The 17,043-nt window shown below is 39.2% G+C and overlaps 1 protein-coding gene across 1 annotated transcript in view; it reads left to right on the top strand.

The window, feature by feature from the left end:
• Positions 1–17,043, top strand: part of grin2ab (glutamate receptor, ionotropic, N-methyl D-aspartate 2A, b) — a 227,224-nt gene that overhangs the window by 73,064 nt on the left and 137,117 nt on the right. The window lies entirely within an intron of this gene.

The raw sequence follows: 17,043 nt of genomic DNA, 5'->3' as shown, positions 1-17,043 counted from the left end.
TTTGTGTAAGGGTTGAACTCAGGTGCGGAGACGGAAGCAGTTTTAACAGTTTTATTGTGAGGATAAGTGCACCAGGGACGGGGATTCCAAGAGTCCAGGAGGGAGTGAGGGAGTGCTGGAGCTGGCTGTGGTGAATTGAGCAGGAGGCACTGGAAAAAAGGAGGAGAGGCACGTTAGCGACAATGTACACAAAATGCAAACACTAGAGATCACTGGAATCATCAAAAGCACAAAGAACTTCTCTGAAGGATCACGAGAAGGAGCCCGGAGACGACGTTTACCGTGAGGTAATGTAGACAAGACTCAGGCGCTGTAGAGAGCTGCAGCCAGTCTTAAATAGCAGGTGTAATTAGAGGATTCGCTGCAGGTGTGCCTCTCCACAGCACCAGGGGGGCAGGGTGAACGCCTCAGGAGAAACAGAGTCAAGTTAGCAGCCAGCAACCAGCTCCGGAAACCGGAAGTACCACAAAGTAAAATATTCAATACAAAATAAACACCACATGTATTTTTTAAATCCATTTTTAATCCTTTCTCGATCATTTACTTTGGCTTTCTGTCATGGGCATTGCCATGTTGTTTTCCCACAGTGCATTGTGGGAGGGGCTGTTGACCAATGGCAAGGTGTTGCGTCTCTACGGCTTTAAAGGAATGGCACAAATGAATCTAACTGCAAAAAAGCGCGTGGACATTTTTTTGGCTTTAGAGTCCTACAGCTGTTTTAAAATTCAAGTGACATTACTGTAGTTGATGTATTCCTAAAGCCCTGTCTTGCCTCGTAACAGAAACGAAACTCAAGTCCCGCTGGAGTTTTGAAGACGGAGAGCTTTAGATCGTCAGCCCCTTGTCCCTTTCTTGGGAAACAGTCATTGGTGAATAGTACTCCTCATTTTTTCCATTAATCATCACTTTACTATCAGAGAGGCACTAAATTATTCACAAGTAAAGTTTTACATCTGCTTGGGTGTGACTTAAACAGTTCTGCGCCACACCAAGTGACGCCATAATTGCGGACACAACAAATCACTAAACAAAGCTGTTGCCATTATTGACTTTAATGTATCTTATCTATGCATTGTTTCAGCCCTATAGAAAACAGGACCATTTTAATTTCCTAATGCACTCACCCATGATAAAAGAAAAAAACAAAATAAAACTCAATAAACTTATTTATATACAGTTTTTATTTACAGCTGATCCATTAGTAGTAAATATGTGCCTATAACCAATAAACTTTATACTGACAGCATGCTGATAATATTTTGCATCCCCATAAGAAGAGTCTTCCTTGAATCATCAGTCGGTGTACCAGATGACAGCATGAATTTAACACAACAGATAAACATCGGCCACTGATATCTGTTCATGCTATGTTATCTGCAGATGGCTGATGTTTGTTAACAGGACTGATTTTGGCTGAAAGCAATGCATCAGTGCATCCCTTCTTTACATGTAAGAGGGCGTTAGCCTATGAAGACTTTTATTTGTAGATTATTCTGTGGGCTTTGTTGCCTTTATTTGGATAGCTGGAAAGAGAGAGTGGGGAGAAAACATGCACCAAACAGCACAGGGACATGGTTTCAGTCCTGTGACCAGTGTGTGGAGTGCTATAGCCTCTATATATTGGTGTCTGCTCTTCCCATTGAGCTACTCTGGCTCCCTTTAAAGTCTTTTTTAAGTTTCTTCAGTCCTCAAGCGTATGGAAGGCACATGAATCTCAGAGGAATAACATCAATATAAGCAAAAATGCAAAAGCATTGGGAGGATATCTTAATATAAAGTTAAATTGAAGCATCACTGTGCTTGTTTCCCTTAAATGATCATACCAGAAAGTATTGATTTATTCAAATTCCTTATGGAGGGGAATATTTTTCATGTTTCTTCATTAGAAAGAGTTTGTGATCCACATAGACTGCTTTTATTTTCTCAGAAATGTGTTCTGTTTTTCATAAATATGCAACAATTTCAATATTTTCATGAACTTGTATGGTTTCCTGGATTATGTGGCATGTAATATTACCAATAAATGATGTAGCCTAAATATATAGCAAATACCCCCAAACACATGCTTGTGCTGCAGACTTTAAATCTCTTTAACCTTGCCTAACTTGTTTTAGTTTATTTGAAACATATTTAGTGAAAGTTAGAACTACACATTTCTGCTTTAGATTCCCCTGAAGAACATTGTTGACAGTGTAACAGCACTTGTTTAGATGTCTGTTTATGCGCCTGCGTTCTGTTTATCTGTCTGCGTTGGCAGCGTCTCTCACTTATTGTTGTTTGCTCGTTGGAAACGGCTGCTGAAGATGTCAATCTCTCCTCAGCAGAGCCGCTGCAGCTGTTCAGCATACATCTCGGCCGGCGTTGCTGCATCGGGCTGTCTGTCTGTGCTGTGTGTCAGAACAGCAGGATGTCACCAGCAGCCAACAGGTCCCTCTGTCTCACACTCAATGACAGAATCACCTTCACTGGACCTGCTCGGTGTGTTTTCATAAAAACTGTGTGTGTGTGTGTGTTCATGAATCAGTCATATCTGTCAGCAGTCATCTTTACTCAAGCTCAAACACACACAAAGGTCCCACACAGAGCAGGCCTCTATATTAATACGTCTGTCTTCATCTTTATCTTCCTCTTTCCCCACACAGTCCACAGATTACAGCCTCCCCCCCTTCATCTCTCTCTTAGATCCTTTCATTTCTCACTCGTCCCCATGTCTTTTACTCTCTCCCTTTTCTTCTCCTCACCTCTCGCCAACCTCATCCCCTTTCCTTTTCTCCCGTCACCCCCCTCCTGCTCTCCTCCTTCTCTCACGCCCCAGTTGGGGAGTACAATGAGATGGCAATGGCAGGGCTGTGGTGCATGTGTGTTTGTCTGCGTGATGTCACACTACAGCAGCTCTATAGTAGCTCTCTCTTTTTTAATCCCCATGCTCGCAGACCACACTGCTATTTTAAGATTCTATAAACCTTTTCAAAGAAGCTTCAAGGGGAAAGCTTGTCCATGTTCTGTGTACTGAGTGTTTGGAAGAAAGAGCGAGTGTGTTGGGAATGTTTACGTGTGTGTTTATTTTCCTGGCAGACAAACTGACAACCCAACTCTTTGCAGTTTTATGGTGGAATTCTACTTTACTTCACAGACATGATTTCAGAGCCTTTAACATTATAGAAAATGTGTAAAGCTAGAAAACAAAAGCCCCCTTTTGATGGTAAAAGTTAAACCTATTTGGGGATTTGCTCTGTGTAATAGTTTTTTTGCTTTCCTGCTGGGTCACATTAATGTTAGGATCCCAAGGAAAAAGTCAAATAGAATATTTAGAAGCCCTGCTGATGTCATGTTAATAAAACAGGCAGCCTTTCCAGACAATAAGCAGACAATAAACCTGACTCGGAGGGTATTGCATGCTCATTATTGCTCCTGCAATATAATATCTGCAGTCCTGAACTGTCTGATCTCTTGTCTTTCTTCATATGTAAATCTGTCACTGGCACAGAGGAGCTCCATTGTCTGTGGTTTCAGGGTAAACTCCCCTTTAAAACATGAAAAGCACAAATACAGAATCTAGACCATGGCCCAGTGCCTGCACTCGAACTCCTAGGAGGGAAAGGTGCGAAAAAGGAGAAATTTTCACTTATTAAATGGACTGCTGAAAACTGTCAGGAGACGGGCAAGGTCATGACTGAAATATTTTTTCCTGACCTCACCTGAGATAGAAGGAAAAACCCAAGAGCTCCAACACATCCTCAGGTTTCACAATGATGATGTGCTTCCTCTCTGTTGACATTATGACTGGTGGCAAATGGATTATTCTTAAAGCAGCAGTCATTTAGACCTCTAATGGAAATGCAACAAGCTGTAGATACAACATTAACATATTGTGACCAAAATAAAGTTTCTGTTGCAAATGTACAAACTGAAGTTTGTCTCTTTACACACCCAGCATGCACAAATTGTTGGGGATATGTAATATTAGATTTTTACTGATATCTGACCCTAAGCTCTCCAAATTCATTGTAGCTGATATCAGTACTGACATATAAACACACGCCTATTTTATCCTAAAGAATACCAAGGCTATTTGTTTTAGAAACAAACAAAACAGACAAACAACATTTGATTCTACCACAAATTATGAATGCATTCTTTGAGAAAGCATAAGTGTATATTACATGCAGGCTGTATTTTTAACAGAGTAAAACCAGACTCTATTCACCTTGTTTCAAAGCTACAAACATCACCATATAGACAGTGAGCTCTGTAGGCCCTAATTTAAAAAAAATCTTTTATCGTTTTAAGGAATAATAAGGGATCAAAAGAACATCAAGATGAGATGATTATATCGAAACAAACTTTAGCTGACTAAGATTTGTTGCTTCTGCTAAAACTCAACAAATTTCCTCTCACATTCTGCTAAAGGCCTGTAATGTCAGTAAAAATGTGGATATCTGCCGATACAGATAATTAGCTTTATATTCTGATTCAGACAACTTTATTTATCCCAAAGGATGGTTTTTGTGGTTTACCTAGACTAGAATTGGCCGGTATACATTTTTAATACTGTAATTCCCTCCCCAAATATTTCCGGGGAATACGGTATTACCGCCAGGTGTAAAAATGACTTCATACAACCACTTATTGGCAAGCAAGCATTACGGGCAGCGTGCTTGCCTTCACAAGAGCTTCATTTAATCCTTTATCAAAATGCTTCAGGTCAAAAAACATTTATAGGGTGATGTTTACAGAAGTGCTGGAAGTGATTTATAGTCGAAGCATTGTTCTAACACAAGTCAACAGTTACAGACAGCACAGAGGAGCAAACAACGTTTCTTTTTTTCCTCCCCATCTGTGGCACATGCATGCACTATTTTCCTCTCACTTCCCTCCCCTCTTCCCTGATTTAATATGTGAAATAATGATCAACTGTTATCATTTAGAATCTGGGAATGTAAAGTAATATTTCATGTGCTTTTAAAGATTGACCTTAAATATTATTTCTGCGTAGCACAACAATGCCAAGCTTGTGCCTGGTGTTGCTGGACTCAAGCATGTGTAGTTATTATAAACTTGCAAAATTTTCATCACTGATCTACACCCAGAAAGAAGAAATGAAGTGTTTTAAAAAAAAATCAGGTTGTCATGCATCACATTTCAGCCAGTGGTGCAAGTTGTGGTGCCAGGCCACGGCGTGCGAGTTTCTGTGCACCGGTATGTTTATGTGACGTTTGCCAAATTGTTTGCCAAATTGCCCCGACATCATGAGTAGGAGTTCTGACATCACTTTTAGAACGTCTTCACACACAGACGGTGGTGCTGCTGGTGGGAGTGGACATATACTCTCAAGGCATTTGCTGTGGCTATTTTTTAATACCCCAGGATACGGTATAACTGCCCATTCCCAATCTAGTCCATACATTTGCAGACAACAGCAAATAAGCTATTATCTGCTGATATCAATATCTTAATGATAATACTGTGCATCCTTAGTATCCATGGATTCATGTTTGAGGGAACTTCCCATCTTAACTCTTCTTTTAGCTTTGCCTTGAACTGTTTTTCTACGGGAGTCATTCGGCTCAAGAGTTTGCTGATTTCTCTGCTTGACTCATCACTCTGATTTTCAGATTCTTTACAATTTAGCTTAAATTATGAACAAAGGGTTTCAGGTAACTTTGTTATCTGCTGAAAAAGACCCTGATACATACCAAAAAAGTGTATGAAGTCACTGAGTGCAAACTGTCATAACCAAAGAATGGGTCATTGAACAAAAACAAGATAAGAAATGCAAAATGCCTTAACTTTTCCAAGAGCAGGTGGAGAAACAGACCCCTATTGCTTTACAAAGTGGAAGTGAACTGAAATTTATTCTGAGCATGTAAAAAGAGAGAATAATGGTCATAAAATAATAACATTATTACACAAAATATAAAGCATAATGCAGTACAAAATTGTCAAACACCTGATGAATCCATTTACATATCTAAAGAAAAAACACTAAGGCTCATTAACTTTTTTTGTCATTGTTGCTTTATGCTAGAATCTACAAGGTTATCAGGTGTTTATTTAGTCATTGTCCTTTGCTGAATGAGTGAAAACAATGTCATTAAGCTTTATGATGATCTATTCAAGAGTGAAGCACAAGTAGTGTCCATCAACCAGCATCGATTGGTTCACCAAAGAAAACTGTCAATTCTGGTCTCTGCTGAGTTAAAGATGAAGGATTTGTATGATTTTTGATTCATGACTTTAGTCTTTAAAAGTAAGTAAGTAAGTATTAAAAGAAAAAAGAAGCAAAGTTCATATTGAGAAAAAGACACAAGCTCTTTTTATCTGTGTTAGAATAGGGGAAAAGAAACCCAGATTCACCTTAACAGCATAATCAAACCTGAGATCTAAAGGATTATTTCTTTAAGTAAACATACAAAAGTATTGCTAGCTGCGTGTGCTCAAAAATACAGGAAAACTACTCACAATGTAGAGTGACTCCTTTATGAATTGTACAGCATGTCATAGCTACTGTCAGAACTGCCTGCTAAACAATCAAGCGTCTGATCCCTTTGTTAGTTGGCACCAGAATTACTAGTCCGTTAACCAAACTCTTAATATACATCAATTCACACCCACAATCCAAGTGAAATGTTCTGTCTGAATTGTAACTCAGCTTCCTGCCACTTACTCTGGTTAATGGCAACTTCTTCGCTGTTGCACCGCTCTTTAGCCTGAATGTAAACAATGGTGGACCGATAGCACGGATAGTATCTTATAGAGACAACATGGTTTCAAACTATTTTGATCTAGAAAATAGGGATGCATTTGGACACAGGCTTTTTCAAGTTATTTAACTGAAGTATGAAATGATGGCGTTCAGCACTGGAATGTGGACTTTAACCTGCACAGGATAGGAGGTGGGATTCAAACACCGGTAGCTTTAGCCACACTCTGCTGACAAACCTTATATGCTTTACCCCTGTATTGTATATGTAGGTAGTGATTGATTGTCATACAAGTTGACTAACACAGTTTTAATTTTCTTTTAATTGTTTTTAAATTATTTGCCTAGAAATGCCACAAATTTTTCTTGTATTTTTTTTGTTTCTTTCAAAGCTCACAGATCCAAACAGCTGATCCCTCTGCTGCTGGTAAAGGAGCATGTTGCATTGCAAAACAGTGTTGAATCAAAGTGGCTTGTTGGCCTGGAATGTAGCGAAAAAAGTCTTAAAGCGTACACTTAGTCAGACATTGGTAAGGTTGGTATTCATTGCATGATAAAACTGGCCCCAATCTGAGGTGATGTATAGCATGGCATTAATGCTGGTACACAAAGCAGTTTGTCAAAATACAGTACATGCTGGCCCATCTCTCCTGTGGCTAGTTGCAAGTACCTCAGACAAACTCTCTTAAAAAAAAACAAATGTATGAATAAAATGAAATCAACATTAAAACATCAGATAACAAAGCTGGTCTAGGTTCAAATAAGTTGGTAATACTTTCCTAAACTTAGTTGGCATCTGATAGGACAGCTGAAGACAGACAGGAAACACAGGGAGGGGAAGCCAAACAGCACCAGAGTCAGGGATCAATCCTGAGACCACTGCATTAAGGACTCTGGCCTTGCTACACCAACTGATATAAACCTTTGCCTGCATTGTCATGTTTAGTCCTGTTTGAAAAATCTTTCAAAGATGCATGGTAGGAATTGTAAAGGATCCATCTCCCTTTCAAGCACCCTGAAATGTACACAGAAGAAACAAGAAAAAACCCCTAGGCTTTGTTTCTGTACCATTTTAGTTTCAAGTGCTTGTAAGACATAGATGTGTGATGTAACTTGTATCATAAATGTACAAAGTGCAGTAGTTTTGGACATGTTCTTGTGTTCTTCTTGGCTGTGGTGCTGAACATTACCATAGGCTGTTTTAAGCTGCTTAAACAAATGAGCAGTGCTGCTGTTTCCTGGATTGGACAGTCTCATGGGTCCTGTTCCACACTAATAAATGTGTCCTGCCCTGCTTCCTTAAACTGGCACTGGTTTGTGCCCTCCAGCCGTCCCCTACATTTTTATTTCACTGGAAAATTCTGCTGCTCTGAGCTCTTTCTTTCTTAATAGAGACTGTTTCCTACATGAAATCTACAACCTGCCTCTTGTCATTATCCCCACAAGCCTCCTCAAGGGGTTTCATGATATTGTCGGCCAAGTGTCATCTCCACTGTAAATAGCTCCACGGCCACTGGGGCTGCTGGGTCCTGATTCATACATGCAACATGCTGTCTGCTGTAAAAATAGTACACTTTCCAGCATTCTCAAACCCGCATTGCTATTTTCATAAATGTGTCTAAACTGCTGGAAAGTGAAAACTGTCAGGTTTTCAGGCTAATTTGAGACATCCTTCTCCTAACTGTTGGTTCTGACTGTGCTGTTTGTGTCCTCATAGACTCCAGGGCTGCCTCCAATATGGTAAATCATGCTAGTATAATTGAGTGTCTTGAGCACAGGGCCGGTGTAAACAGCACTGCCCTGGCTCATATGTCATAACTGATGAACAGAACCATTTAGGCGATTTTTCATCCGCTTGTCTTGGATTTCTCATGGGGTCCCTCAGGGTTCAATTCCCAATAAATTCTTTTTCTGCATTAGTTTTCTGCACCATTGAGCCACATTATCAAGACCTACATTTTCATTCGCTGTTTATCGACAGTGATAGGCCTGCTAAAGCCTCCTGATTTATACATCTTACAGAAATCTATCTGCATCAAGGAATATACATTTTACTGACCCCAAACTTTTGTCTGGAGCAAACCACAAGCTATTTGAATCCTGCATATTCACTAAATAGTCGTATCTTTCTAAACCCATGACCCATAAAAACATTAATCCATGCTTTAAAGCTTGAAACCTGTATTTTTCCAAATGATATCTCCACCTTAAGTGTCAGGGGAGAAATGAAATGATGTTTGAACTAGAACAAAGGGGATTGAACTGTTATGGATCATTCTCTGAAAGTCTTTATTAAATCAGCCAGAGTAAAACCTGGATAATACACCAGCTCTACATCCTCAATTTAACCGCTGAGTTTGAGGATAATGTCCCTCTAAGTTAATTAAAGTCAAACTTTAGTAATCCCAGTAGGGAAATTTGTCCTCTGCATTTGACCCTTCCTATCTGTTCAGCAGGAGTGAGCAGCCAATCCCAACCAGACAAGAGTTCAAACCCTCAATCCTTCTCCTCTCAGCCACATGGTTAATACATACAGACTATTTGTATTAATCAATATGGTAATTTAAAAACTTAAGGGATAACTTCTTAGTGTTTAACAAAGCTCCTCTGTGTAATGAAAGCTGTTATAGTTTGCTTAATATATCAGATTTTACTGATACAGTTTGATCTTTAAAGATCCCCTCCAGCCATGTTTTATGACATACATATAAATACTTCTTGGCTGCCTTTTTTCCTTAGTGCCTTCATTTGGAGGTTTTCCAGGCACAGCCAACTGGTAGCACACCCTGGGGTAGACCCAGAACATGCTGGAAAGATTATATATCTCATTTGACCTGGGAACGCCTCAGGAGGAGCTGGAAAATGTTGCTTGAGAGAGGGAGGTCTTGCTCATCCCTCTGCATGTGCTACCTAGACCCAGATAAGCAAAGGAAAATTTATGGATGGATGGACATTAATTATTAAATAATAATTTGAATCTGAGATGAGTTTTTCCCCAGAAAACTTGTAAAAAACTATTAGTGTACTCTTTCTCCCACAAGAAAACAAGAATCTATGCTTTGGATAATTTTAAAGATTTAACTGCTAGACACAACATGCTTCCTACTCCACTGAGAGCTCATTTTCAGTTGATTCTGCTTTCACATCAAATGTTTATGATCTGAATAATTTTGCACCTTGATTTTTTTCTTTCTTCTTCTTTCCAATGAGCTTTGATGTCACAAAACTCTGCTGAAGGTATAAGGCTACATGAATCCAGCCAGATTAGTGCCTGACTGCATCCTGGCAGCTCACTGCTAGCTACCAACGCGCTCTCCTCAAATAACGCTGATTGGTCTGGTCTGTTCTCAGACTGGGCACAATTCAGGTATGAGCTTTGCCAGATAGATCTGGCTGATGATAGATATGAAATCTGGTAAGTCCATTGGCATTGCAAGGTTAAAATCAATTCATTTAAAATCAATTTAGCATTCTCAGTAGTTTTATTGTCAACTGTTGAGATTTCAGTTGAAAATACTTCAGATCCTGGAACACAACCACATGAGTCAAAAACTTAGGGGTGAGAGAGAGCAGGAAACAACTTGCAGGAAAGGGGCCAGAGGCCAGATTTGAACCCAGGCTATTACGAGGACAAAAACCTCTGTGATGGCAGTCATAACCGCTAGGCTGGCCCTGACTCGTCTTTTAGCAGCACAATTTCCAGCTCTAGATCTATTGCAAATGCCTGTGCAGGATTCCTTTTCTGTTCTTAATATTTTGTTGGTGATGTTTTCTTGAATCAAAGCAAAGAGTAAGCATGCCGAGTAGTTTAAAATAGGCCTTAAGGTCACTACAAAGAAAAGAGGAAGTGCTGCAAGCTAACTGTTGTAACCTAGCAACAGTAGGTGTCCATGAAGAGTGCTTTGAACTGAGGTCATGGGTGCTATCAGCGCAAAGAAAAAGTGTCAGAGGATTTCCGCTTCAAAAAGATGATTTTTTTCAAACATTACTCACAACTCATCTCACAAATAAAGGTAAAAATCTCAATTTACATGACGATAAATCTTAAACATTTTTTCAGTAGAGGGGAGCTTTACACTTTACTACTCCTTATGATGAGCTGCGTCTGCAGCATGTTCCCTATCAAACATCTTAAACACATTATCTGCAGCACACCTCCAGTTTTTAGGCCACTGTATTTCATCTCCTCCCCCACTGGATTACTCCTTGCACATGTGCATTGGTTTTTCTTCCATGTCCTGCATGCTGCTAGGGAGGAACATCGCTGCCAGGCTTCAAATGCATCCAAAAAGGTACCCCACATTTCCCTGCTGGCTGCTCCTCTTCTTTCTTTGGCTCTGCCATAGCAGAAACGTGGTGTAAGGTCTGCCATAACAAGGCAAAAATGCTGGTTGTTTTTGCCTTTTGTATTTCTGACTGTTTTACCTCCTTTAATGATGGGTTCCTCTTCATCTAGAGCCCTTGATTCATGACACATGGGGCCTGATTGTAAACTCAAGGAGGAAGCACCTTAATTGTTGATTTGCGTAGTTTATTGAAGTGCTGTGTTAGATTAGGAGAAGCTCTTTCATATGCTGAAATCAAAGCTGATTGAAAACCAATTTCTGTTCTTAGGTATTTCTCTCTGTTTAATTTGCAGGTTTCTGTGTGAGCATTTGTCTGTGAGTGTATTTTTCAGTGTATTAAGAAAAACAGCATTGATGATTTCAGGATCCTGATAAACCATGTATTTATGTCAGTGTCTGGGTTATGGCTGCACAAAAATTTTATTTTTAGATTTGATGAAATATGAGCTTTAGTAATAAACAAATTGCAAAAGTCTGACTATATTGAAGCAAATTGAGTCATTCTCTTAAATTAAGTGGTAAAAATGCTGGATTTATTTTGGTTTCATGACAAACATGCAGCAAAAAGCTGAAGCTCATGCAGATTTTTTTAGTGGTAGTTTTGATAAAAGGGCTTCATGGTATCGCAATATTAAGAAGTCCTGTTGTGCATCACATTTTTCCAATATAGTACAGCTCTAAGGTAAATATAGCCTAAAAGCCAGATATAAGCCCAATGAAACTGACTGCACCTATTTGGTCTTCCTGTATTTTTCCATATTGCCATGTACATTGCAGAAACAACTAGAAAAGCACTTCGAGAGCGCAGACCTCTGCCATTAGCCCTATCTCTCAATAGTGAAGAATCCTTTAAAAACATTTCTGGATCCAGACGATGATCTGGATCACTCCCAAAATCTAATTCGCTGATTACTCCCTCCCTGGTGGGGTGGAGACATGGTGAGGCAAAGCATTGGCTTCACTACGTGTGGACTGTCTTGGCAGAAGCATCCATGGTCTCACCGGACGACTGAAAGTCATGGCAGAGGGTAAATATTTCTCTATTTCCCCCAGCATTGTGAGTATTCTCGCTACAATTCACTGTCTTTCTGTTACACTCCGGCTCGTCTCCTAGACTGGGCGTATATCTTTCAAACTCTGTAAACTCCAAAACTTTGAATAGAAACACACCAAAAAATGCTGCTGGGATTGAAGTTCCTCATGTCCGCCATCACCTGGTGTAAAGTGGTAACAGCGCAGACCTCTGCCATTAGTCCTATCTCCCAATAGTAAAGAATCATTTAAAAAATTTCTGGATCCAGACGGTGATCCGGATTACTCCAAAAATCTAATCAGTTCTTCCTTATCCCATTTCTGACATTTCCTGAAAATTTCATGAAAATCTGTCCATGACTTTTTGAGTTATGTTGCTAACAAACAAACAAACTAGCAAACAAACAAACCCACCCGATCACATAACCTCCTTGGCAGAGGTAAAGATACAGCTTTATCTTACCTCAAGTAAGATCATTATTACTGCTATAGAGTTCAATTTAATCTACAAGCAATTTAAACTACAATGTATGTTAAGAATAGGTCTATGGCTGTGTCCAAAACCACTCACTCATTCCCTACTCCCTATCCACTATATAGTGAGCAGCATACAGTGGACTATATAGTGGCCTCAACTGCAAAACACAAAAATGATTTTGGACACTACTCCGGCCGCGGGAAATGATGTCATCGCCATCCCACATTTAAATCGTTAAATGTAGGAGCACATTTAACAGCAACAACAGCTCGTAAATTTCGATGACAGCGGCTGAGGGTCAAAATTAACGGTAGAATTTCACTGAAAACTGACACTAAATGTGATGTATTTTCCCCCCAAAATACAAATAGTAGTAGATAAAAAGCTGGTGCCCTCAGGTAGCTTACTCGCCACATCTGTGCCTTACTTCAGCCTCAGTTTTTGGCCCAAACAAGCATCAAAGTTCTGCACAGTACTGTGTGTGCTGTTGAATTATTGTGCCATGCTACAGTGGGGATGACAAAGGGGAATTAGTGATGAAAAACCCTCATGCAAGAGTCATAGAGCCTAATGTTACGCATTATCATGACGATAAAAGTACAGAACAAAGCAGTTAATGTGCAATACTGTCCTTCTTGTATGGATGGATTTACTGTGTAAGGAATCACTTCACTTTTAATGACTGAGAGTTGTTGCAATAGAAATTAGACTGTATTCTCCAATTGCTGTGTTGTGAATTGGTTGGCATTCAGAATGTTGTAGAGTGGCCCATCACAAGAAGTTGCAAGTTTCAATAAGGGAGGCATATAATGGGCCTGATAACCGTATTGGTGGATATTAGCTTTCAAATGCAACTATCAGCTTTGGCAGACATCAACATTTTGGCAAATATTCACAACCAATATATACTGGCTGTGAAAATCAGCACATATCGACTGTAAATATCACCCTAAGTACTAATAAGCTTGTGGAGTTTGTTTGAAGTCTTTTCTTTGTTCATCCTCATTCTTTAAACTTTAAAATGATTTTTAAGGACTCAGGTTTGTTTCTTTGTTTATCCCTAAACTTATAAATAAATATTTAGATCTTGATAACAGTCTCTGTTTAAATCAATCTTTAAATATCGGCATATAGATATCAGCAAAAATCCAGTATCATGCACTCCTGGTTTCAGCTCATTTTAGCAAGAGTCACTGATCTTAACTGAGCTTGAGTCTCAGTTATGTACTGTTATAATGATAACAGAGATGTCACAAAGTTCTAGTGCCCATAATGACAGCAAGGGTGTGCCGAAGGTGATTTGCAGTTTCTATTTCTATTTCCAGAGTGTGATTTTTCCCCTGATGTAAACAGGACAGGACAGTCTTCACAAATGCACGGAGGTCATTTACTATAATTATGTTTTTTATTAAAAAGTGTCATGTCTCTATGTAATATTCATATTCTATAGAAACATTCTAATGAACAGTAAACACAGGTACAGAAAAACAACATCTTCATTAATAATGTAAACATCTGCTGTATAATTAAAGTTGCTCTTCCCTGAAAAACAAAGCTGTTCACAGCAGTGTTTGTGTGCATTATCTGATTTAAATCCAAATTGGTGCTTATCATGGAGAATTCATTTTCAGAGTTGTTTTCTTTTATTTAAATATATATATATTTTCAGTGTTTCAGTTCAAATAACAGTTGTTTAACATGCTCCATATCCCAAAATGAGAAACAGCATTACCCAAAGCATCAGTGATGGGAAAACACATTTCCCTAGTAAGCTGTTAAACAGTGAAGTGGGGTTTTCAGGGGATTTCAAATCAGGACAAACAATTAGAGCCAAATCTGTAATAAACAACAAGCCAAAGCAAATACCACTTCTGTTGTCATTTGTTTATTTCTTCAAACAGCCAAATTTGAGAGTGACTGATATCCATGCTGATGCTGTTTAGACTCTGTTTGGCTCTATCTTTGTAATGTGAGACAAAACAAAGCCTCGAAGTGATCCACATGAGGGTTAATTTACAAATGCCACACAAAATTGAACAGTGCAGCTTATAGGATCGGGTTTCTTTGTGAAGGTTTAAATCCTGTCCACACTAACCATGACACTCAGATGAGTTACAAGCATGAGCTCTGCTGCCAAATCCATTATTTAAGGTCACAAATTTTACCCCATAAGACAAGTTTATATTGGTAGTCCCCAAAACATGCCTGTGAAGTCTGTTGCTGAAAAAACACTCCTGTATTGGATTTGTGCATGTCTAAAAACCCATCTTTTTCAGCCCTTCAGAACTTTCTTCCAAGCAGGGTGGGCGAACTGAACCTGGGGTAGGTGCTAACTCCTCACATGACATCATGAGGGGAAAATCTGAGAACACCTTGTTTCAGCACAAATTTTCCAAAAGGTGGACAAGGGAAGGGGGAAAGGGAATGGATTTTTCTGATTTTTTGCTAGAAAAGCCTAGAAAAAATGTATTTTGCATAATATGTGATCTTTAAAACAATTATAATCACACTAATATTTTTTATGTTGATTTAAGAATAGAAGCAAAGCAGAATGCTCAGTAAAAAGATTTAAAATAAGATCTGCAAAAGGTAAAAATCTTATTAACCATATTTTGCATATTACTAGGGGCATGGCAAAATATGTTGAAAAAAAAAAAAACAAAGTCCACACGTTTAGGGCGGAGCAGCGGGGAGATGTGGTGAGTAAGAATGGCCTAGGGGACCATCTGGGCAGGTAGTAGGGTTGCCACAAGCCCCTGGTTGTGCTGTGGATGTCCCAAGGTCCTGAAAACTGCAGTGATCTCGACATATTACCCTGGATGAAAAGGCCCAGATATGACTCAGAACTGACTTATTATCCTTTATTTCTTTACTGTTAAAGAGATGTGTAGATTATGTATCGAAACTTGGCTGAAAAAACATCTAAATATGAAAGCTACATCTCTCTCAGCCCTAGTGGGTCTCTTTTGTTGGTATTGTTTGCACGCACAGTGGCAGTGTGATGCACATTCCTGCCTTTGATTTCACAGTATTAAACTTTAGGTAAATGTTTGTAGAAGTGGTGCCAAGAACTGTGCCAGAAAAGGCATTAAAGAAGAAGACTGCTGAGAGCAAATTCAACTGCTGACCGTGAAATGTAGAAAAGAAAAGGGGTTTAAAGATTGGACCTATGAGTGTTTTAAGTGTCTTTTGACTATCTTTTTCAGTTTTAGAGTAAGCTTTAGGGTTGTTAAAATGTGGCAATGGACCAGTTTATCAGCTGTCAGGCCTGGTCAGTTTTAAAATTAGCTCAACCTACAAGTATTTTTACACTCATTAGGCATAAAATCTTCACATGTTGCATACAGAAAAATCTCATTTTAGTGTTGAGTATTGGTGCTTTAGATTCAATTAATTTAAGTGCCAAGATTTAATTTGTGACTCCCTAAGAATGGGAAGAATCTCACTGGCATTTTTACATTGTGTCATAACAGCATGCCAAGTGTCGGACATTATGTCAGGCATTACTTTGCGTCACACAGCATCATACACTTGCTGTCCACATTGCGTCCATTTAAAGATGCAATTCTTTGGCCTAGTGCTCCTCTTTTGAATGTGAACAAACAGAAATGTGGCGCTTTCTATTGATGAGCCTTTTGCAGCTTTGAGCTGAGTAGTTTTGTCTCTGCTGACTCAAGTCAGAGTACAACATTTCGAAGAGGAATATGGATAACTAATGCAGCACTATGTACATTTTGAAAAGAGCTCTGTTGACTGAGAAAAGTGAATAAAAATCAAGGAAATGTTCCTGTCCAACACTCCTAATACCTTGTCATCTACCTCTTTCCTTGTTCCTTGTCCCTGTTGATGAGAGCGACCGAGAGGAAAATAGGAACAGGGCGACGGGAGGAAAAAGTGCCGCCTTGTGCTTCTTCACACTGCATTGCTTCCACGCTGTCAGGATATTACAAAATAATCAATGTGACTGAGCAGATTTTTGCGCTGATGTTCGCTCTTGTGGCGTGTAGTTAGGACACACTGTTAGACACACTATCTATTTGCATCTATTTTACATATGTGCACCTTTCAGTTAAAATAATATGGTTTGGATCAGTGGGGAAATCACAGGATTGGTTGAAACTGTAACTTGTGATTCCCTTTGCTTTCCCCCAAACTGTTACAGAGTTCTCATAAGTAGCTTGATTTCAGGGCTTAACGTCCATAATGGCAGTTTTACTGAGCATCTAATGTAATATAGAGTCTGATCATTTATAGACAATGAAGCCTACTTTTTCTGTATAAGACACTGGCAGCCATGACAAAGCATCCGTATTTGAGTACTTAAGAATGAGAGTGTGCTGGTGTAGTTCATCAGCAGACACTGTCCACAGAGGGATCATGGTATTGATTACCTGACTATTATATAAATCCCTAAAACAAAGATAGGTGGCGGGCCGAAAGTTTTGTAACTTCTTATTGCTCCTGCACAGCTACTGCTGATATCC

The sequence above is a fragment of the Cheilinus undulatus genome, linkage group 4 (genome assembly GCF_018320785.1).
Source record: "Cheilinus undulatus linkage group 4, ASM1832078v1, whole genome shotgun sequence".
Classification (NCBI taxonomy): domain Eukaryota; kingdom Metazoa; phylum Chordata; class Actinopteri; order Labriformes; family Labridae; genus Cheilinus; species Cheilinus undulatus.
This window is presented reverse-complemented; position numbering and strand designations above follow the sequence as displayed.